Source organism: Neofelis nebulosa, chromosome 7 (assembly GCF_028018385.1).
Source record: "Neofelis nebulosa isolate mNeoNeb1 chromosome 7, mNeoNeb1.pri, whole genome shotgun sequence".
Classification (NCBI taxonomy): Eukaryota; Metazoa; Chordata; class Mammalia; order Carnivora; family Felidae; genus Neofelis; species Neofelis nebulosa.
In genome coordinates, this window is record NC_080788.1 from 47365152 (window position 1) to 47390038 (window position 24887).

At 42.4% G+C, this 24887-nt stretch overlaps 1 long non-coding RNA gene across 2 annotated transcripts; it reads left to right on the top strand.

The window, feature by feature from the left end:
- The first annotated feature begins 1310 nt into the window (after positions 1-1310).
- Positions 1311-23340, top strand: LOC131516500 (uncharacterized). Of its 2 annotated transcripts, XR_009264114.1 has the most exons (3): positions 1311-1430; positions 19923-20108; positions 23249-23340. It is a non-coding gene; the product is annotated as an uncharacterized LOC131516500 (long non-coding RNA). The 2 variants fall into 2 exon arrangements; XR_009264113.1 differs by lacking the exons at positions 19923-20108; positions 23249-23340 and adding an exon at positions 7440-7592.
- Positions 23341-24887: the final 1547 nt, after the last annotated feature.

A 24887-nucleotide genomic window follows, 5' to 3' on the forward strand; every position in this document is an offset into this window, starting at 1 on the left:
CGTTAGCAAAAGTCCCACACAACCTTGGGTTGTGGAAATTATAAATTCCACCTTGGGTGGAAATCAGCACTCCTTCACTGGCTTCCGTGCTGCTCTGCAAAGCTTCTCATCCCCTAGGTAATGCTCCCACTTCCTATAGGTCCACCAAGAATCCCCACTGCTTCTCAGCCCCCCAGTAACATCCTCTGCTCTCGCTCAGCAGATGACTTTGACCCCTGCTGTCAGATAGCCCCCTCCACTTCTACCTACACTCTGTCTTTGTGCACCTGCACCTTCATCCCTTTCCCATCCATCTCAGAAGAGGTGATGTCCTTCTGATGTCCACGGTTAATTGCTCCAACCGAGTTCGGTACCACAAACTATCCTATTCCCATCAGGCTTTTGCTCTATTATTCCTTCTTGTAAACATTTCCCCCTTATTTATTCAACCTCACTTTCTTCACTGTCTCCATCCTCTTACTCCATGAACACAGTCAGGTGTCCTCTATCTTAAAATTAAATAAACAAAGAGCCTGTCTTGGTTCTTGGACATTGTTAACTACTGTGAGGATCTGCATTCCTTCACAGCTGCTATTCTGGAACTTGTTGCCTACACTCACTGTTTCTGCATTTCAACCTTCCATGTTTTTCTCAATACTTTCATGATGCTGAGAGATTATCTTTCTGAGAGCCACAGACCTGGTTGTAAGTGGGTATAAGGGAATGAGGCCCACTAAGTCATCAGTGATCTGTGACACCAAAGCAAAGAGATTTGGTGCTTTAGACAAACTGTTTTGTCCCCCAATCTCAGTATAATGAAGATAACTTACTTGCCATGCCTGTCACCTAGGACAGAAGGTAATAAACAGGAAAGCATGTAGAAGGAATATAAGCCAAAGTTTGTTTTTTATACAGTTCTCCTTTCTCTCTTGCTTCTAACTAGCAAACACTTTGCAAATGGGATGGTTCATGGGGTGCTTGGGTGGCTCAGTCAGTTAAGCATCCAACTTTGGCTCAGGTCATGATCTCATGGTCCATGAGTTAGAGCCCCGTGTCGGGCTCTGTGTTGATAGCACGGGAGCCTGGAGCCTGCTTCAGATTCTGTGTCTCCCTTTCTTTCTGCCTCTCTCTCTCTCTGTCTGTCTGTCTGTCTCTCTCTCTCTCTCTCTCGAAAAATAAACATTAAAAAAAAAAAAAAAAAAGAAAAGAAAATGGGATGGTTCAATCTTGAAACAGACAACCAACGGGGGTTGTGGAATATTCCAAAACAAAGTATGGAATCTTCAACTGCGGTGAGGCATTGTTGCCTGGAGGCAGCAGAATCAGCTGGATGACCTTTTGAGGTCCCTTCTAACATGCAGCCCCTCTGAACCCCAAGGAACAAGGACTGGGGAACAGTGTGAAGGAAATGTTGTTCGCACCTGTCCAGTCTGGGGCCCAACTGGTAAAAGGTGAGAACACACTGGAGAAGTCAGGAAATGGCTTGAAGTTTTCTCATTTTCCATCCGTTTTGGATCCTGACTCCATGTGTCGGGGGTGCAGGAGCTCAGATTTCATAAACAGGGTCTGTGGAGGCAGGAAGCTCACGCCGTGTGAGCTGTTTGCTTCCCTCGCTTGCCCACATCTTACAATTCTCTTTCCTCCTTTCCCTTTCTGGTTTCTCACCCCCTTGCCTCTGGCACTGTAAAATCTTGGCAGGCCCTGGAGCCAGATTTATTTGGGTTGAATAAACAGTTAAATGAGGTTTTATTTTCTTGTTTCTGCCCTGAATTGGAGGAAGGGGAGTTACAATGCTAAGCTGGCCTCTTGGGAAGCCATTACATAATTCTGCTATTCCTCCAGGAAGATCTCTTATAAATAACCCTTATTTACAATAAATCATCAAGATGTTGAGGAAAATCAGGTCATTTCATACAAGAAAGGTGAGCAAATTGAAGGAAATGAGCCAGAGGCCCACATTTGGAAAAGGACACCTCTCTGCATTTGTCCAGCCAGTTCGTTTGAGCAGCCGCCCTGGACTACTCCTTTGTCCTTTTCCTAAACAGAAAAGCTGCCCTTGAAAAGGGTCACTTTGACATGATTGATCATGGAAGCTAAGAGGTGTCTCATAATTTATTTCTTTTAAAAATGCTCATCAAAGAAGTGACTTAGTTGGTGGCTGTAAGTAAAAACTTGTTTATTAATCATATTTTGCTCTTTTTAATCACAATTAAAATAACTTTAGAATCAACAATATTTGTTTATTAATCAAAGACTCCAAGGGTTTGCATACATTCAGGGATGATTCCATCCAGTCATTACCACCCATTCACTAGGACACCAGAGACTCTTATGAGTATAAGGAGCGTGGGTGGTTTTGTTTCTCTTTGTACATTTCTGTACCAATGATATAGTGAAAGTGATGAAGATAAAAAAGGTGGTGCGTGCGTGTGTGTGTGTGTGTGTGCGCATGTGCTCATGCATGTTTATGAGTATGGATGTCCCAGGTAGTTTCATTAAAAAATTTTTATATTGAACTATGTAATTGACATACAGTATTCAATTAGTTTTACGTATACAACATAGTGACTCAACATTTGTGTACATTGCAAAGTCCCAGGTAGTTTCATTTAAAAATTTTCTTATTGGGGCACTTGGGTGGCTCAGTCGGTTAAGGGTCTGACTTCAGCTCAGGTCATGATCTCACAGTTCATGGGTTTGAGCTCCGCATCTGGCTTTGTGTTGACAACTCAGAGCCTGGAGCCTGCTTCGGATTCTGTGTGTGTCTCTCTCTCTGCCCCTTCCCTGCTCACGCTTTCTCTTTCTCAAAAATAAATAAACATTTAAAAAAATTTAATAAAAAATTTCTTATTGAACTATATAGTTGACATACATTATTTAATTAGTTTTATGTATTCAACATAGTGACTTGACATTTGTGTACATTGCAAAGTGATCACCACAGTTAAGTCTAGTTATCATCTGTCACCACCAGATAGTTTCATTGACAAGGTGACTTACCCACTGTCCAAAAGAACAATTCTAAAAACACAGCAGGATCATAGATGTGATATCACACAAAATAATGGATAACACAAAATAATCCATTTCTCTTTCCACCACCACCCATACTCCTTCAGGCTTCATCTGATGATAGGATACCATCCAACAAAGAGTATATCCAAGTAAGATACACACACACACACACCTCCTACATATACATTTTTCAAAAGGAAAAATCTCTCCACAATTCTTGCCAGCATCTAACAACCCACACTGCCCTGAGGGTTTTCAGCAGAGATAGTCTGATGTAAATTTCACTTGTAGCAGTTCTCTTTTCAGGGGAGAAGCCAAGTGGCTGTTTGCCAAATATTTATATTGCATTAGATAATGGACAAGAGAATGCCTAAGGGCCACGGTGAAGAATCTTAAGCCATTAGAAAGTCTAATTTCTGGTGAAGAAGCCGACGTATAAGAATGAAGGTAGCTCGGTTAAGCTCTTCCCAACCAGTGGAGGAAGTGGACAGGCCAAAGCTGAAGTTCTAGTTTGAGTTCTACAGACTAATGTGCTATCAAGTCCCTTGGTCTACATTTCCTCAACAGCAAAAATAAAACAATAAAAGAAAAAAGAAAGAAGAAGAGGCTAGACTTGACTATCTTTAAAAATCCCTCCTCTTCCGGGGCGCCTGGGTGGCGCAGTCGGTTAAGCGTCCGACTTCAGCCAGGTCACGATCTCACGGTCCGTGAGTTCGAGCCCCGCGTCAGGCTCTGGGCTGATGGCTCGGAGCCTGGAGCCTGTTTCCGATTCTGTGTCTCCCTCTCTCTCTGCCCCTCCCCCGTTCATGCTCTGTCTCTCTCTGTCCCAAAAATAAATAAAAAATGTTGAAAAAAAAATTAAAAAAAAAAAAAATCCCTCCTCTTCCAATGTTCTGGGGTTCCAGAAAATATTCAAGGCCTGGAGACCTTGTGATTTTGTGTGGAAGAAACAATGGAGGCAATCAACTGCTGGTCTGTGAGATCAAATCTTTATGTCTTTTGAGAGCATTTTAAGAGTTGCCTCATCTGCTTGGCTAAGGAAAGCGACAAATGGCATCCTCCTCCACCCTCCTACTCCAGTGTTGGTCCCATCCGTCCCAAGAGGATGCTGCAGAAACCCCTATTAATGTCTCCTCGATTGTGGCCAATAATAATGATGGTAATGATAATGATAATGTAATTATCCTGGTTTATTGATGTCAAGTGCATGTTGATTACAAATGGAACAGGAAGTATTTACTTGCCTCCTGCTTCTCCAGGCTGGTTGTGAAATCAGAGCTGGGCTTTGGAGCAAGCATGAAGCCTGCACCTTTCATAATTGTAATGGGATCCAGATGTGGCTCAGTCCCACGAAGGCAAGTGATGAAAGCAGTAAATGGGTCCCATGCACATATGCTCTGCCCAGGTGGGGTCCACTTCCAGCTCCCTCTCTGTGAGCCAATATTGTTCTGCCTTTCCTCCAATTAACTCTGATGATGGAAAAAAGATTAAAATGCATCCCCTGCGGTGGCTTGCACATAGTAGGTGCTTGATCACATTTATTCATTTATGTTCCAGTGATGGTAGGGCATCTCAAGGAAAGTGGTCTGAAAGCCTGTGTACATATGCTGTTCTTAGGGTGATTTGGGGTGAGATGGACATTTCTGGATATCAGAATGGATTAGTGGGAGACCAGCACCACAGTGAAGGAAGAGCCTCGCAAAGGAACCACAGCCGAATGCTAAGAACTGAGCCCCAGGGATGGTGGAAAGGGCAGAAGCCAAGTGTGAAGAGCTGGGAAGTCAAAGGGCACAGCATCTTGGAAGCTGGGAGGTGGGAGTGTCAGGGAGGGAAGGGTGTCTCTCTTGCTATTGGAAGCCCTGAAGCTCTCACTGTCCCATTACATTCATTTCCCTGTTGGAAGGCAGTGGGCAAGGCTTTCCTTCTTTCCCTCTTTTATTTTCCCGGGTATTCACCATCCTGTCTCTCTACGTACCTCCACCCAAATTTTAAAGTGTATTTCTGTGATATCAAGTTCATTGTTTAAAAACATTTCTGTTTCCTCAGCTGAATATAATAAGAAAAAGTTGTGATTTGACATGGTTTATGGACAGGCAGGTCTTCATTAAATTTTTAGGAATATCCACTTTTCACAAAAATGGGGACGAGTAGGAATTCTTTTTTTTTTTTAATGTTTATTTATTTTTGACAGAGAGAGAGAGAGAGAGAGACAGAGCATGAGCGGGGGAGGGGCAGAGAGAGGGAGACACAGTATCCGAAGCAGGCTCCAGGCTCTGAGCCGTCAGCACAGAGCGACACAGGGCTCGAACTCACAGACTGTGAGATAACGACCTGAGCTGAAGTTGGACACTCAACTGACTAAGCCACCCAGGCGCCCCACGAGTAGGAATTCTTAACACAAAACACTCCTAGAGAGAAATTAACAAAAAATTAATTATTTTTTTAAACCAAAAAGAAATAACACATTCAAAGAGTCTCTTTACTTATCATAGAGATCCAATTGCCAAATAGTTTAACATAGAAGTGGCTTAATTTGAAAACCACACTATGTTGTAATCTGAGTTAAAAAAAAATATTTGTGATTTTCAGTTTTGCTCTAGTGTTCTAGAGCAATTTAACATTCTATTTGTAAATTGTAGGTTTAAGAAAGAAATTTCATGTTGGGAGTACCTGTCTGGCTCATTTGGTTAAATGTCTGACTCTTGGTCTCTGCTCAGGTCATGATCTCATGGTTCATGAGTTCAAGTCTCACATCAAGCTCCATGCTGACAGTGTGGAGCCTGCTTGGGATCCTATCTCTCCCTCTCTCTCTGCCCCTCCCCTGCTTGTGCTCTCTCTCTTTCTCAAAATAATAATTAAAACTTAAAAAAAAATTAAACTCTGGAGGTTTATTGCAATATTTAGATTATCATCAGGAAATTCCATGATTCATAGGATTGACTATTTGAACTGAAGCTAGATTTGATCAAGAGGCAAATTTTTTATTTTATTTTATTTTTTTAATGTTTATTCATTTTTGAGAGACAGAGAGAGACAGAGTGCAAGCGGGGGAGGAACAGAGAGAGAGGAAGACACAGAATCTGAAACAAGCTCCAGGCTCCCAGCTGTCAGCACAGAGCCCGACACGGGGCTTGAACCCATAGACTGCGAGATCATGACCTGAGCTGAAGTTGGCCACTTAACCAACTGAGCCACCCAGACGCCCCAAATTTTTTATTTTTAATTAAAAAATGTTTTTTCCTAATATGCAAATACACATGTTTATTAATACAGAATTTAGAAAATGCAGATAAATCAAAACAGAAAAATAAAAATGAATCCCATCCGTCATAAATTATTCATTCAAGTGCATTTATTAATATTTAGTTAATATTGGAGATATTGGAGAATGGAAAGGAGCACTAAGGGGCCCACCCTCAGGACGAGAGGCATAAATGGGGATGTCCTAGGCAAACCAGCACATATGGTCACCCTATTTATCAAACACCTACTGTGCCCCAAAATTGTCAGTGCCGTGAAGACAGCAGTAATCAGAGCCTATATTCTAGTGTTAGCATTGGGTATATATTCTTCTAGTTACATATATGGACATCTTTTTGTCCCTTTATGTAAAAACATTGTGTATTTCACCATTTTAATGAAAATCTTTTAAAGGGTACAGTGCATGCTCCTGACTTCTTCCACAGAGGATCCTCAACGTCGTTTTGCATTTTCTAAGGAGGCAATGCTAGAAAGAGTAGCACACCAACCCAGACTCCTGTGTCTTGTACCAACCATGAGGCTTTGTCCTGCTAATTCCTCTTCTTTAGTCTCAGCTTCTTCATTTGCAAAATTTGAGCAGAATTTGGACATATACTCTGCTCAGGTGCGGTCATCTTTTGGCTCTCTCTCTGTGAGCCAAACCTGTCCTGCATTCTTCCAGTTAACTCTGATGATGGAAAAGGGATAAAATGCGTCACCCAACACCAAGACATCTTTAAAATCTGTGACTCTATAGTTTTGTGATCTCTTCTAACAATATGGGCCAGATTTGGATAAGCGGGGATAAATTCTGACTTTTCCAACAAAAATAAGAAAGAAAACATTTCTCCAGTAAGATGTACTTTATAATGTGATGAATATAATGATTGTATGATGGACATGTTAATTAGCATCTATGTATGTTATTGATCCATCAAGATGCTTTATTTTGCAAAATGGCTCTCAAATACTTGCCAGGAAGTATTTCTTACATTATTCAGGAGGATAACTTTGTAGGTAAGATGATCAAGTGTAGCAGATGATGCCAGCGCCTGAGCTCTGAGGACAGACAACACTGTTGTCAACAGTAAACACGAGATGTTTCTCTGCTTTGGGGAGTATTGAAGAAACTCAGTATTGTCTTTGCTTGTGGTGTTATCATAAAGATGCTGACAAACATATTCTTTTCTTCTGAGTCTTTGCAGAGGGAGAGTGAAATTCCACGTTCCGTCCGCTTGTCTTTGGCTTTCGCCTATTACTCCCATGTTGGCAAAAATGAAGAGACTCCTATTCCATATGATTTGGCAGATTGTAACATGAAATGTGTTCTGAAATACATTCAATGAGCAAATCTACAATTATTTACCAGCAAACTTTTCCTTTAAATTTAATGAGATGTAATTTTATAATGTCTATATATTTTGTAGCACTAGATTCAGTTAATTCTAAACCTGTAAAGGACAACCAGAATAACTATATGCATGCTTTTCAGTAATCCTCAAATTAGCATATCCAGTCATAAGAGAAAATAAATGATTTCTTTTTTTTCTTAATTTTTTTAATGTTTATTTTTGAGACAGAGAGAGAGAGAGATACAGAATGCAAGCCAAGGAGGGGCAGAGAGACAGGGAGAAAGAATCTGAAGCAGGCTCCAGGCTCTGAGCCATCAGCACAGAGCCCAACATGGGGCTTGAACCCACGAACCATGAGATCATGACCTGGGCCGAAGTCGGACACTCAAACAACTGAGCCACCCAGGCGCCCCTAATGATTTCTTTTAGAACTGTTTTAACTACCCATTAAAAAAAAATTACTATAATTTAACCTGGTTCTCAGCCTGTTATGTAATGTGTTAATCAGGAGTCTATGTCTAGTCTGCCACTCGTGTGTGAAAGTCCTGTAATTCTCCGGTGAATGGCTGAGTGTCAGTCCTGACGGGACTGGCAGGAAACTGGAGGAAGGAAATGGGGAAGCAGGGTGTGCAGGCACCCCAGAATGTGCAGAAATGTGGGCCTGGTGGCCTGAGATCTTCTGATTTATAAAGATAAGCCAGAAGCAGAAGTTATAATGAAAACTTTTTGATGTTAGCTAATTTTTAACGCATTGTACAATTTCTCCGCCCAAAATCTGTGGGCCAGAATCAGCCAGTGGGCTGCTAGGTGATGACAGCTCTTCCTTAGATGCCCAGCAATGTGAGGAGCCAGACTGGTGGAGATCAAGAGAAATGAAACAGTTGTAGTACTGGCTGTGTAGGAAGGACCAGGCTTACTTGAGGGTGCCAAAAGAATGGGGGTTTAAAGGCAGGAGCATAGTTGCAGTTGCCCTGGACTTAGGATTTAAAGACAAGGACTGAACATGGTAAAGGAAGAAGGGAGTCTGTTTCCTGAGATAGTTTATACACGGGCATGAAGGTCTGCCAGTGCAGGAGGGGGCACACCTCCTCTGGCTATAGCTTCGTTCAACGCAGCAGTGTGTAACAAAGGCAGCATTTGGCCTTGCTTGGGTCAAGAGTCAGTGGAGAGAGATGACTGATGAATGAGAAGCCTGTGGGGCTGATGAACTCTGGCACCAGTCTGAGGAGAAGTCTAGAACCAGCTCAGAAAGAGAGACCTGGGGGTGGAGCGGTAGGAGGTGGGAGTGTGGGTGTTGCTGAGAAAGTGGGAAATAATTACCAAGAGACCATTATAGTCATTTTGGAAGCTTCTGGGTTTCTTCATGCTTATTATTCCTTTTACTACCCCTGTTGGTGTTCTTGTGATGGTTAGTGGGAAAACCCTGAAAAGGAAGCAAGAGAGCGTGTGTGCTTATTTGGAGGGCCAGAGAAAAGAAGATGGGAAGTATGAGGACTCTAGGAAAATTTTCCATTGGGATTAGGAAGTGGCTCCATGAAAGGAGAGGAAAGCAGGCCGAGTCTCTGGAGATTTGAGAAATTTGGGAGAGGGAAGGGTTGCCTGAAATACCAAGCCAGGAAGAAGAGCTGAGCCCAGCGCTGTGCTGGTTGAAGCCTGGGACTGTGCTTCCCTCCCATCTCATGCTGCCAGGCTCCATATGGGATGCCTAGTTTTGACTGAATTTCAGACAGACCCCCAAAATCTTAGTATAAGTATGTTCCATGCGATATCTGGCATGTACTAAGAAATTATTTGCTATTGGGGCGCCTGGCTGGCTTGGTCAGTAGAGCATGTGACTCTTGATCTCAGGGTCATGTATTCAAGCCCCATGGTGGGCATGGACCCTGCTTTAAAAACATTTTTTAAAAGAAACTACTCATTTTTTATTAAACTTAAAGCTAAGTGAGTCTTATATTTTCATTTGCTACATGTGGCAACCTTGCTTCTGTTTTTTTTTTTAATTAAAAAAAATTTTTTTTTACATTTATTTATTTTTGAGAGACAGAGAGAGAGCACAAGCAGGGGAGGGGCAGAGAGAGAAGGAGACACAGAATCCGAAGCAAGCTCCAGCCTCTGAGCTGTCAGCACAGAGCCTGACGCGGGGCTCAAATTCAGGAACTGTGAGATCATGACCTGAGCCGAAGTCAGACACTCAATTGACTGAGCCACCCAGGTGCCCCACTTCTGTTTTTTAACTAGCCCTCCAACTCCACTGCACTGCAGTGTGATCAGGGGCTATGGGAACCCCCCATCCAGGACAGAAGGCTGACTTGGAAAGCAGCCTGCTGAATTTGAAATGAACTCCCTAACAAAGGGCTACAGACCCAGGGACAGAATCCCCACCTGGGCAAAATGGACACTGAAGTCAGACACTCATTGCTCCGCTTCCTACCAGCTTTGTGAATCTCGGCCAATTATGTGATACCTCTGACTCTTGGTTTTTTCATTTGTAAAATGGAGAAAATTATGCTTCTCACTGGTGTTTTGCAACTATTAAGTGAGATGAGGAAGTAACATTCCTAAAGTGTCCAGATAAAATGCATGATAATATGGTAGGGGTAGTTCTTATTAGTCTGTTCATGGGGTGTACTTTTTTGTAAATCACATTCCCGTTAGTAAGGCCTTATCAAGGAAAAACCAGTGCCAGTGCCCTCCACCAGACTTTCCCAAAGGGTGCTGTAGGCTAATTTTGTTCCCTTGGAAGTTTCTGGAAACTTGGCAGTTGTAGAGAGGATGGGATAAGCTCATACTCCTCTTCTCAAAAAGTACTGTAATTCAGCGTCTCCTTGTCCATCCCCTGGTTATTGGTCTGGAACAGAGCCAGCAGATACCCTATCTTCATTCCGGGTAGTGAGGGAGAGACTCAGACCATCACTGTGTCTTATAGTTATAACAAACCAAAGCAGACACACTCACAGTTAAATCTAACACTGAGCTGGGAGGGCAGGTAGCCTTCTTCCTCCCAACATTCCTCTAATAAACTCAGATTCCCCAAAATTAAGTGCATTGCCAAGGAATTTCAAGACACACAAAGGTGAAGCTCGGAATTTGCAAAGAAGAAATTACTTTTAGCTTGTTTTCCTAAAAAAAAAAAAAAAAAGGTTTTTGCTTGAATCTTTTCATCTCTGTCTGGACCACTGTGTTACAAAAATACAAAATTGTCAGGGTTTCAACTGTATTTCTTCGGGTCAGATTTTAGTAGGAAAAATGAGGTATGTTTGGAGCCAGAGGGCAGTCAGCTACAGGCAGGGTGACAGGAGCCATCTAAGATGCTTAGATCTTAGATGCTAAGACTCTAGTTTTATGTTCCATCCACAGCACATAAAGGAAATCCAGCTGATACAGCCTTTTCTCCCTTTCCCATGTATAAGGAAAGAGTTTCCAGAGTGATTATCAAAAATGCAGAAGCAACAGAATTTGGATAATACTGATACAGTCTTTCTCTCTAGAAGGCCATGTTGCAGGATAGTAAATGTTGCAGAAGGGGGTCATACCAGGCCTATTCTTGACTTTGCTCCATGAGACCTTGAGCAAACTGATTTCTCAGAATTTCCCATCTCTTGTCTATAAAACAAAGACTAAAATAATCTCCATTCAACCTGCCATAGTGATTATGGTGAGGGTCAAATGAGTTAATGTATGTGAAATGTTGATGTGCCCTAGAAATATACCCTCAACCCTCTCTTCCTTGATCTGTAGTTCCTGCATGTCAGCTGTCACCAATACAGTGATGGAATGCTGAATGGATCATTGATTGTATTTCCCACTAATAGGACTGTCTTCTTGGATTTTCCAAAGTTCTCTTATGGCCAACAAATTGAAAACTGAACCCATTACATCATCACCCACACACCTACCCAAACCTGCTTCACATGCCTGTGATGGATCCAGGTTTCAGTTTGACAGATGGGTCTTGAATAGACCTGGTGCCCACTCAGCTGCTGGAAGCCTTTCTCACAACAGACTTCTCCAGTCTCCCCAGAAGGAACCTGGGCAATCATTACCTTGAAGATACCCAGATTCTCTAAAAGTAATGCTTGGACTTGGAAGGTGGAATTAAATTTTTTGCCTCTTGTTTCATAAAAGATAAGGGTTCTGGATTTGAGGAAAACCAATTAAAAACTGACAGGCCGATCAAAACTATGTGGGTTGTCCTACTCTACTATCTTACAATTCCATGTGATAAGGGACAAAGAACAGTGCTGAACATAGAAATCTCTTGGACATTTGAGTTTGACTGTCTAACTGGGGTGAGCAGAGCCAGATAGAAAATCATGCCATTTCAGGAAAATAATGTAAGATGTTTGAGGCAGGAACTTTGCTTACTCCCCTACTGAATTTCCTGTACTTAAAGCCATGTCAAGAACACAGTAGGCAATCAGAAAATGTTTTTTGAATGAACAGAGAAGAGTAATGTGTTCAAAGAGGATCTCTAGGCCCATGAGCAATGGTGCAGACCTGATTTTCATGCATGCTGCACTCCATCCTGTGATCAGGGCTGGTGATATTCTCATGGGCTGCATAAATGTTGAATCCATTTTTAAAATTACTTTCAAACTCCTACATAAACTCTGATTTCTATGGTTGGACAGTATTCAAGTTTCAAATTCCCCCCCCCCCCGTAAGCCATATAATTTTCATTTCTTAATGTTTATTTTCTGTTTTAAGTAGTTCAAAAATAATGGTGACCAGTTATTCTTTGCCTCTCCAGAAGATAATCAAGAGCCAACAGACAAGCTGAATGTTGACATTTATATTGAGAATTAGGAGAGAAATATTTTTACTAATGTTATGAATGCTGAACTGTGGAATGAGTTGCTTAATCTGGTGGCCTCGACAAAATATAAACTCTGTAATTATTGGTATAGGCTAACTTGGGTAGGAATTGTGCCTGATGAAAAGATGCAGGGGTGGAGTGGGGAGGGCATTTGCATGGCAAGTGTGATGGCACTGCAGCTCTTATAGCCATAGCAGTCATCACTAATAGATGGCAGCACTCTTCTGCTAACCTCAGGCGATCCTTGCTATTAACGCGGGGTTTCAGGTAGCCATAACCAATTGATCACAGAGTGGCATGGGAGATTTATCCTTTTAACACATATTTACTGAATGCTGGCCATATGCCTGGACTGCAGATTTGCAGAGACTAAAACAGGCAAAAATGTCTATCCTTCTAGAGATTACATTACAGTGGGGAGCAGGAGAGGAGTCAGTAATTAAGATAAGTAAGTAAAATATGTAGTATATTAGGTGGTAATAAGGGCAGTGGAGAAAAATACCAAGAAAGAGGGACAGAATGTTGGGAAGAGAGGGGTTACATTGTTAAATAGGGTAGCCAGGTGTTTCAGTTATCTTTTTCTGAGGAGCAAATTATCCCAAAATTGAGTGGCTTAAAACAACATCTGTTATTTCACAACTTTTGTGGGTCATAAAATCACGTGCAGCTTAGCTGGGTGGTTCTGGGTTGGAGTCTATAACAAGGCTGCGATTAAGATGTCAGCTGGCCTGCAGTCATCTGAAGGCTTGAATGGAACTGGAAAATCCCCTTGCAATATACCTTACTCTCATGGGTTTGGCAGGAGGCCTCAGACACTTGCTGGCTCTGGAAGAAACAGACCTTAGCTCCTCACCTTACAGGCCTCCACCTTGCTGCTTGTGTCTCCTCTCAACATGGTAACTGGCTTCCCCCAGAATGAATGACCCAAGAGGGCAACATGGAAGCCAATGTGTCTTTTGCAACCTAGCCTGGTCATATTCTTTCATTTCTACTACATTCTATTGGTAGATGATCCGTGTGGGAGGAGACCATGCCATAGCATGATGCCAGGAGGCAGCTATCATTGGCACCATCTTGGAGCCTGGATATCCTAGCAAGGAAGATGGAAAAGAGAAATTTGAAGGAGATGAGAGATTGAGTATGAAAATAACTGGGAGGCAGAACCTCCAGGCAGTGAGAATAACAAATGTAGAGACTCTGTTGCAGGGACTGGCTTGCTACAGTCGAAGAATAGCAAGTAAGCCAGGATGCCTAGAGTGGAAGGGGGGGTGGTGGTAGGAGGTGAGGTCAGTCAGGGCCATAACAAAGAGCCAGATTATGGGAGACCTTGTAGCTACCATAAGGACTTTGGTTTTTATCCGATGCTCCAGTTACCTTTGTTGTGTAACAAACCACCTCAAAATGTAGTTTCATAAAATAATCATTTTATGATGCATGTGTGGGTTAGGAATTCAGACAGGGCATTATAAGGATGGATTGTTTGTGTTCCATGATTTCCCACAGTGTTTGGGGCACTTAGAATCTAGAAAGATTCAAAGGCTGGTCTAGCCTTGAAAGTTACTTTTATGACTTTTGCCATAGTCGTAAGCCTGTCCAGATTCAAGAGAGATAATACAAATCCCATTTCTCTAAAGTCATGTTATAAGAAGAGCCTGTGGGATAGAAAATACTGGTATAGCCATCTTTGAAAAATATAATCTGCCACACTCTGTACAATGAAAAACCATTGTATTATTTTGAGCAGAGTAACATGATATGAATCACATTTAAACAGGATCTTTCTGGAGGCACCTGAGTGGCTCAGTCAAACATTCGACTTCGGCTCAGGTCATGGTCTTGCAGTTTGTGGGTTCAAGCCCCGTATCAGGCTCTGTGCTGACAGCTCAGAGCCTGGAGCCTGCTTCTGATTCTGTGTCTCCCTCTCTCTGCCCCTCCCCCACTCATGCTCTTTCTCTCTCTGTCTCTCAAAAATGCATAAATGTTAAAAAATTTAAAAAAAAAACAGTATCTTTCTGGTTGCTATATTGAGAAAAGACTGAAAAGGGGATGAGAGTAGAAGCAGGAAGACAAATGAAGAAGCTATTACAACGGTCCTGGCAAGAGATGATGAAGGCTTGGATGAGGGGTACGGTGGATGTGTTTCAAAAGAGAGACATAGGTTGGACATAAAATGTTATAATACAGATATTGAAAATTATGAAGTAGAGTGAGATCATCAAGAGTATAGACAGACAAAAGAGGAATTCTAGGAACTGAGCCCAGAGACACACCAATATTGTGGTGTTGGAGGAGATCAAGAGGTGGTAACTCTAGAGACTGAAGAAGAATGGCCAGTGAGGTAAGGAAATGTGTTGCCCTGGTAGCCGATAAAGAGATTTTTTTTCAAGGAGTTATGAGTGAGCAACTTGTTAACTATTGACTCATCAAGGAGGATGGAACTGAGAATTTCCATCGGATCTATCAACATGGAGGCCATTGGTTATTCTGATGGAACAATTTTAGTGGAGTGGTGGGGTGAAGGCCTGATTGGAAGGGAGGCAAGATTGGAAGGGATGGAAGTATAGTTGTGCTATTTGAGGAATTTGAGGAATTTTGCTGTAAAGGGAAGGAGGGAAGTAGCTCGAGAGGGAAATGATGTCAGGAGAAATAGAGTTTCCATACATATTGTCATTTGTATTAGAGTGGAGATGAAGAAAGAGGTTGGGAGCAAAGGCTCAGGAATCACATTTCCTCATTTTGAATCTTGACTCCACATCTTACTATTTGTGGGAACTTAGGCAAGTCACCTCACTTATCTGTGCCTCAGTTTCATCTGCCACAGGCAGATTACAATAGTACCTCCTTATAAGGTTGTTAAGAATGAGTGAGTTGCTTCATGTAGAGCATTTGAAACAGTTCTTCTTATGTGATGTGCACTCATATAAGTGGTAGCCATGTTGATAATGATGATGTGATGGACTAGCCACATTTCCACACCTCTCAGGAACACCTGGAACACCAGAGGAGAGAAGTTTAAGGCTCTACTGATATAAAAGCTGCTGACATAGTCTTTATTCCCTACATTGAATGTGGTTGACCTAGAAATGAGCTTGAAACTGAGCCTAGGGTTGACCCAGAAAGAGACATGAGGCTGGGTGGCAGGTACTGGCAATTCTGTTGGTCTATCCACTCAGTGCTAAAGACATACACATTTTCTTTCTTTCTTTCTTTCTTTCTTTCTTTCTTTCTTTCTTTCTTTCTTTCTTTCTTTCTTCTTCTTCTTTTTCTTTTTCTTCTTCTTCTTCTTCTTTTTTTTTTTTTTGGATTAAGTACTGCTCAAGGGACAATAGTTTCATGGCAGAACATTTTGTTTATATCTCATTTCCTGAGGATCCTCCTTGGAAGAAGGGATTTGATTCTCTGCTATTTTGTCTTAGGTAGTGGGGTAGATGCTCATGGTAAGACTCAAAAAATAATTGTTTTTTTCCTTTTTAAATCCAGCTACAATTTTATCTGATGGCCTTTAACAAGTGTGGATTCCTCAAGTGAAAGGGCATTGAGGCAGAGAAGAGTCAACAATTTCCATCAAAAAGTCTTAACTGCCTGAGAGATTTTTTAAAAATTATTGTTGGATTCCTACTGAATCCATCTTAGATCACTTTGCAAATGTTGCAATAGTTGTTTTTAAACAAATATCTTTCCCACTTCAATTTCCTAACCTGACTTCTCACTTCAAAAAATACAAACTTAAAAAAAAAAGACAAAACTTATATTCATTGACCTACAAGTTAAAACAAAAAATCCCTATACAATTTGTCACCCAAACTGGGACTCTTGTGATTGAAAGGAAACAATCTTAATTATTATACAAGGACAATAGATGTAAAATGAGTTTGTCCTGGGTAATCAGAATATATGCAAGGGAAATCAGAATAATTAGATCTTCCAAATTATACATATCCAGCTTTCAGGAGGAAGAAGTCTCCCCACAGAGGAAAATTGTACATTTAATTTAACTCCACTAAAGTAAGTTTTAGTTGATTTAGGATCTCCAGATCATTAAAAACTCACTTCAGAAATCACTGAAAAGATCTTTTGTTGATACCTTCCATTTTTTCCTGCTCAGAGAATCCTGAACAAGTATTCAGACTTTAGATGTTTTAGACCAGGAGGAGTGGTTCACTGTTCATTAATAGGACCTCCCCCATAGAACTGGTCCTCAGAGCCTATGTCCTTCTAAACATTAACAATATCTTCATTCTAGGCCTGAATTTGGAGGTACATTACCTGGACCTAGGGGCTGTCCATCAATAAGAAGGAGGTGGGGGGGATGTGGGTGCTTCCTGTTTGAAGATCGCCTTGACTTCAGTGTGTTTTACCATTGAGATTGAGTGCTCTTTCCTTCTGATTTTTAACCTCTTGAACCAACTGAGCAAAACCTGGCTCATGATGTGAACTTTTGAATGGATGTATAACCTCATCCTGATAAAAGATCTCTTTCCCCTTGTTGCCATTATAAAGGCTTTCAACAGGTAAAATACTTCCACCAAGTACAAAAGCTGACAGAAGAAGCCTGCGCTATCACAGTGCCATTGTGATTTACTCATTGGACCTGGCCACTCCTAAGCCTGGCCTAGGCTGTCTTGGACGTCTTGTTATAGCATTTCCTGTTAGGCTACAGCAGAGAAAGGTGGTTTGCGAGCTTCAAGGCAGGGACATTCACGTGAAATAAGACAGTATATTAATGACATTAATAATATAGTGATTGATAAGCTCCAAGACAATTAAGGTTGCCCACTGATTCCTGGATTTCATTAGACACTATTAATAGCTCTCCATTCCTCTGCTATGACAGTCCCACATAGCTGAGATCCTCAGAAAAGTAAAGGAAACAAATTCACCTGGCAAGTCTTCAACATTTCAACAATTGAAAACTCATTTCGAATCTTTGCTTATTCCAGCCTACCTTGATCTTACCTATCCAGACAATAATCTAAAATAGTGCTATTCAAGGTGTCATGGTCCATGGACCACCTACATCAAATTTCCTGGGCTACTAAGGAATTGTTAAAAAAGAACAATTCCCAGGATCCTACTGTATCAGTCTTTGGCATTGGTGTTCAGGATTATATTTCACAGAAGCTCTCCAAATGATTTTTATACACATTTAACATTGAACAACCACTAACCTAGAACTGTAGCAGTGGTTCTCAACCTTGGTTGCACATGAGAGTTACCTGAAGAAGTTCTAAAAATCCCAAATGCTCAGACCACTCCCTGGCCCAATCAAATCAAAATGTCTGGGACATGGAATCCATCTTTTGAGCTTCCCAGATGATACCAGTGTGCAACCAAGGTTGAGAATCATAGCAGATCCATCATTCTCAGAAGATGGCAAGGCTTCCCTCTCATGGGGATCACATCTATGAAAGTGACTGTGGTCAAGACCAATTCTCCTGTGTGAATGCGGGAACTGAGGGCTATCTAGGCAGGTGATACTCAAAGCATGGTCTGCAGACCACTGTCGATTCACTAATTCTTTTATTACTGGTCCTCAAGAAAGTTGTACAATCATGTGAAACAATCATATTTTTAAGGGTTTTTTTTTTGGTTTTTAGCTTTTGGGTTTTTTTTGGTTTTGGGGGTTTTTTGTAGTAAGACTTTCCTTATGAAGTAAGCAGTACATTTATATACATTCTGATACAAGTGACTTATCTCATCATAGACCAGTAACAACTAGTCTGTGGATGGGCGCTTTAAGCAGCCCTGGTCTAAGCCAGCTGTCCAGGCATGAAGATAGAACCTCAAGGGTCCCCATGGCAATACAGCCCAGCCATTGACGCTTGGAATAGCTGAGACCAAGCTGGAAATTCAGCCCCACCATGGAAAGTGTGCTGCATTCTCAGAATGCTGATGCATTGTCCACAGGGATAATCTTCTAGTTCAAAAGAGGCTCAGCTGGAATCTTTCAGGAAGCCTAAACACAAGGGGACAGGCTTGATCAAAATGCTGTGGTCCCAAACTCACAAACTAGGTGCCTCCTAGCTCATCACCCAGCATGGACAACAGAAAGTTGGCAAAAATGCTTGACCAAGGGCCAGAGGACCCCACAGGTGGTTTTAGGGCCTCAGAGCACAGAAACAAAGCACTGTCTCAGCTACAAGAGACAGAAAAATCAACCTAAACTTAACACAGAAAAATAATTTTTTAGCTTATGTCAGGCTATTCCCACTTAGTGGCTAATATGGCGGCCAGCATATTTACCATCTGACATCTCCCAGATTAGCAACCATAGCAGAATAACCATACCTGTTTCCCAATGGTTCCAGCAAAAGTACTGGGACTGACCCTTATTGAGCCAGACTGTGTCATGGCCCTATCTCTAAATCATTCATAACTTTAGACATATTAAAGTCATGTGGTCATCACTGGATCTGGGAAGTGTGGTAAATCCCACCTGAACCACATGGATTGAGATTAAATAAGAGGTGGATCCACCAAAGGACAATTGATAATCTAGCAATAGAAAGGGGAGTGGATGATGGGCAGGCAAAGAAAATAGCTGCCTCAATGAAAGCTTCTCAGAATCTCTGGCTTATATGCTACAAAGAGTCCTGAACCCACATTCCAGCACCAACATGCCTCCCTGACCAGCCCCACTAGTTTGTAGAGACATGTGGAGGCCCCCAAGCCAATGACCAGCCTCAGGAACCATGGCACTCACTTTTGTCCCCCATTTGCTTTAGTGATGTCATTCATAATAGACTTTTTAGGGATTTGTTCTTGTTACTTCTCCAATTCCAAGCACAATTGTCTAATTTTTTCATTCATTCACTCATCCATTCATGAATTCATTAGACAAATATTTATACTGAGTGCTCATGATGTTGTCAGTTAGAGATACCCAAATAGATAAGGCATATTGCCTTCTTTCAATACTTGCTGCCTTAGTAATTCCTCTTGGATTCAACTTCCTTTTATTTCTGAGTTTCCCTCTCCTCTCAGTCCTGGAGCAGAAACCTAGGGGGGGAAACTGAAAGCTTCATAGGGGGTCTCTCTGCTAAGAATGTGAAAAATCCTGTCCCCTAGATTCTCTTCAGCCAAAAATGAGATTGTCTGTCTCTGTGCTGTTAAATAAAATCCCTTCCCATAAGTTTTCTAAGGAAATGTAACCTGGATCTGGAAACAGTGACTCCTTCTCAAGACTGGTTAGCCACGCATGACTTACGACTCCCTGTTAAATGAAATTTCAGAAATTATATTGGAAAAAGGTCCACATACTCAGACAAAATACGGCATTTAAAAAATGTTTATTTATTTATTTTGAGAGAGAGAGAAAGAGATACCAAGCATGAGTGAGCGGGGGAAGGGCAGAGACAGAGGGAGAGAGAAAATTCCAAACAGGCTCTGTGCTGAGACCTCAGATCCTGACACGGGCTTGATCTCATGATCTGTGTGTGAGATCATGACCTGAGCCAAGATTTGGACCCTTAACTGACTGAACCACCCAAGCACCCTAATATGATATCTTAAAATTTTAGACCCATGCAGGATCTGGGGACAAGGATTATATCTACGACCTTCTCCAAATTTCTGTATTTGACTTGAGATGGCACAGTAGATGGCAATGAAATCACTTAGCAAGCAGGCAGTGGAGACTGCAACCTGAGGGGTGGCCCCGCATCTACAGATCTGCAATGGAGGGAAGCCTGAGGAAGGGACAGAAGGTAAGACTGTGCTGGCTGCTAAAGGAACTGGGATGGGACATTGTTAGGACCAGAAATCCACTCCATTCTGCTTATCAATTTGGCTGCAAGTTGGCAACCGCACTGGAAAAGGGGTCCCTGGGAACCCTAGGGGAGTTAGTGCCCCCATTTCCACTGTGACCTAGTTGGAAACCACCTTGGTTAAAGCCAGTGCCCTAAGCTATGGGCAAAATGCTTACCCTGTTAATAGGGTGTCATTTGTCTGAATTTGTCCAGGATAGTTCCAGTTTGAGCCTGCTATCCTGCAATAGCTGTCAGTGGTGTCTTTTGCTATTAGAAGAGTCCTACAGTCCCCTTACTACCAGTCTTCAGCATGAATTTCCTCAGCGTGAGCAATGTGGCATGTACATGTCTGCACCCACCCCAGCATCTGGCACCAAGCCTGCCATAAGTTAGGCGCCCAGGAAATGCAGGTTGGGTAAATGAATGAATGCATGAATTTGGTTTAGCACATGGTAATTCACAAAGCAATGCAATTCACTTTACATCTGGTCTGCCTACTGAGGCTGCCTATTTGGAGGTTCTTCTTATTACCTCTGCCTACCCTTCAAACTTGTCAAGAAGTGAGATTGTGATACCAGAAGGCCAGGACTTGGGGTGAGATGTGCTGAAACTCACTGAAACCAGCCAATGATCCACCCAGAGTGTGTACATGGCAAGAGGTAAAAATCCCAGCGTGGGGGGCTCGGCACTACTGAGGAGGACCCCCTTTGGTTGTGTGGATACATTATGGGAAGCTAAGGAAGAAACATTTTCTGGACTCTAGAGAGAGCAGTTTTGTAAAAAGGGGTGTCAGGGGAGAAGGGGAAGCAGGAGGTTGTGCAGATGTGAGGGAAAACCAGAGAGAGAATTACTGTAAAAAAAAAAAAATCTTTGTTAAGTAGCAAAACCAGCAGCTGGACCAGATTAGCTGTTCCCTTCTCTTTCCTATTTTTGGACTTGGAAAGAAAATGTGCAAAATAATTCCTGTTTTGGAGAAAAGTAGAAAAGGAGGCTGGGGGTGATGGGGATGGGCACGGGTGATGAGTCTGTGGACCAAGCCAGAGAAGCAGACAGAACCGAGGGGCTGCACAGCTAGGGGGCTCCACTCTTCCCTGGGGGACACGGGGGCACCAGCACTGCTTTCTCTTCCTCCCTGGGGAATGTGAGGGACCAGGTCTCTGCCAGACAAGTGCCAAACCTGTTGTTCTCATGGGGCGCAGCTGAGGCCAGGCACAGACCCGACAGCCAGGGACACAACCTTAGGATCATAGCATTTCTACTGTCCCCAAATCTACTTTCCCAGCCACAAAGTGCACAAGGTTCTCCTGCCCTGATCTTGACTCTTGTCAAAGTCTCTCAGCTTCCTGAATGAGTACTAACTCCCACACAGTGTAGATAACCAGTAAGGGCATGGGCTCTCCCTGTAGGAAGTCACCTCCAGTGGCGACACCTCAGATGTCTCTGAGGGGACCAACAGGGAACACATTTCAGGGGTGACAAAGCCTTGCTACTCTCTTGCACTATTGAAGGGAATGTGAATTGATACAAATATTTTGGAAGCTGGTGGCAGTATTTACTACAATCTATGCTCTCTGGGCCAGTAATTCCATTCCTGCTGAAGAGGAGTAAGTATGTACATGCTCAGCAAAATGCATGTACCAGAATGTTCAGCATTCTTTATAATAGTCCCAAATCGGAAACTAGCCAAATGCCCATCAAACAAGTAGACTTGTTATATAAATAATACTTTATTCACATATGAGAATGAATCATTCACAACCATGGCTGGATCGCACAAATGTAATGATGAGCCAAAGAAGCTGGGCCCAAAAAAGGACCCAGATTTCTGATTCCATTTACATAAAGTACAAAACAGGTGAAACAGTGGATGCCCTTAGAAGTTGGCATAATAGTCACCCTTGGAAAGGGGGTATTGACTGGAAGAGCTCTCTGGGGAGCTGGTAGCAATCTCTGTGGTCACTACATAGGTGTGGGGAGTGTGTAAAATTTCATAGAGCTGTTCAATTATGGGAATATTTTTCTGATTATTTGTTGTGTTTCAATAAAAAAGGTTTAAAGGCCTCCCAAGGCCCTCTGAAGTTGTACCATGTGAAATGGCCGGACTTAAGGTGGGTTCCAGATAGACAGTTTTCCCTATAATCAACAGAAGCTGATTTGTTGCCACGACAACCCCTTGCCCTGGTCCTGCCCTTGGCAAGCCACAGACATGTGTGATCTCCTGATACCTTCATGTCCCCCTGAGTATTTGTTTCTGGGCTAAGTATGTGCCCTTTCTCAAGCCCACTCAATGGGATAAGGTTTTCATTCTAGAAATGCCAGGTGTAAAGACCACTCTCCTCTTTGGGAGAGACCTTAAATTGGTCTTGTCAGCTGGTCAGAGTTTTTGTTTGTTTTCCGTTTTCCCTCAGCACTCACTGGAGACAATGCTCCAGCTTCTAGCCATGCACCAGAAACTGGAGGGGTCAACTTCTTGATCAAGCAGCAAGTTGTGGACCCCCCAGCTGTCTCAGTTCCTTAGAACAAGGTGGGGGCCAAGAGGGACTGGCCCATCACCACAGCCAAGCCTCAAGGCTGGGCCTGGAAATCAGTTCACCATGGGTGGTGGTGGTGGTGGGTGTTCTGACACTTTCAGTCCTTCCCCTGGGTTTCATACTGTATTACCTCATTGAATTAAGGGGTCGGTGCCTCTCCAGGCAGGAAGCAAGCATAATTCTTGCACTGGAAGTGACTTTTCATTGAATCTTATAAACTTGGTCAGGGAAAAAGCACTCAGACCTTAGTGTGGTGGCTCTGAGGACTGAGACAGCAGCCATACTTGGTTGAGCCCATTTGCTTCCCAGAAAAAGGAAAAATAATGAATTCCTTAGCAAATGTTAGCAAGGTCTTCAGACTCGAGAAGGGAATCTGGCCAATAGTTTCCTAAAATGATTTTTATATTCACTATTTTATTTGGTTGTTTTCTTCGAATAATCCAAATTGGAATGACTTGATCGCTGACCTATTAGGACAACCGATTTCTCATGGCTCCATTCTGCATTAGGCTGAGTCACAAGTCACTTAAAACATCCTTAAGTTGATTACTTTTTTTTTTTTAACAGATAAAATAGCTTCTTTATACAGAACTTTTAATAGAAAGAAGAGTGACGACAACAGCGCTGGCATGTCAACAAAAGAACACTTAGATAGCCAGATAAGACAAGGCCATTGAGTAGAAATTATACTTTGCTAACTCTTGACTGTTGTAGATTTTGTTATATAACCATCACCCACTGTCCTCTAGACAGGGGACCCCCTTGTTCCAAAATTATTTTGATTTCAAGATGGCGATGACAAACCATTAAACCAAGTCTGGAGCCCTAAGTGACTGTGGAGGTTATGTACAGCCTGTGAGGTGGGCCCTGGGGACAGAAAGACTGCCTGGATGTTCCTTTAAGGTTGAGAACCAGTCAAAATTATTGGTAGCTTACACAACAATAGAAATTCCTGGAAAACTGAGGTGCCTGGGTGGCTCAGTCGGTTAAGCTTCCGACTCTTGATTTTGGCTCAGGCCATGATCTTACAGTTTGTGAGATCGAGTCCCCATGTCAGGCTTTGTGCTGACAGGTTGAAGCCTGCTTGGGCTTCCCTCTTACCCTCTCTCTCTCTGCCCCTCCCCCATTTGCTCATGTGCACTGTGAGAGCATCTGCGTGCTCTCTCTCTCTCTCCCAAAAGTAAATGAATAAACATTTTTTTAAAAAATTTCTGGAAAAATCAATATAATCAACAGGAGAATAAAACTATTAGAACCAATAAGATAGTTCAGCAAGTTGACTGGATCCAAGATTAAAACAAGAGTATAAACAAGTGGAGAGAGCAGAGATGGAGCATGGACTTATAAAAGGGAGGTCTCTTAGAGCTGCTCCTATCTTGCTACAGGCACTTGGAGGGGTGGGAGGGCTCTAGCTCCTTTGTATCCCTTGCCCAGAGAGGACCTCAATGTGGTTCTTGGAAATTACACTTTGTATCCTCTGGAGTTTGGGGCATCTTTAAACTGGGTCTGCACAGGGCTGATGGATCTCCAGACAAGAGGCTTAGTGTCTGTGGCTACAGGGTGAAGTGGGATCAGAAGGCTGACGGGGAGAGACCTGTCTTCCTGCTGGTGGCAGGTCTTGTGCCATCATCATAAGGCACAGAATGATGGGGGAAAGAGGTGCAAACTGGGATGGGAATGTTTTGTTTAGGGTCATTTAAAAAGAGATCCAACCCAGGAGGATCACCAGGAAACAGGTATTTCACGTAGAAACTTCTGTGTGGAGAAGATCTTGATGTAGGTCAGGAGATCTTACACTATCTCAAGTCTATACTTGAAATGCTGTGTTCACAAATGCTGTGTAGAGTCAGAAATGCAGGACATAATCCAGGCTCTGCCACATTGCAGCTCTGTGGATCTGTTCAAATCCCTTGACCTCTACAAGCAAGAGTTTTCCCCTCTGTGGGTTTGATGTTATTCTCATAACAATATCAACTCCCCAGGACTGGTGACAAATAATGTAATGATTATCTCTGATAGTCACTGCACATGGATTGTAATGACAAAGCCTTTCTATTTGTGCCCTTTAATTTCTTTAAGTTTATTGTGTGGGACTAGTTCTTCTCTGCTCCTGGATGAAATGTAGGACAAGTCTCCGGAGTTTTTGTGGTCTCTTTCAGGTAATAAAAGTAGTCTCAGCTCAATAATTCATATTTTCCGTCCAGTG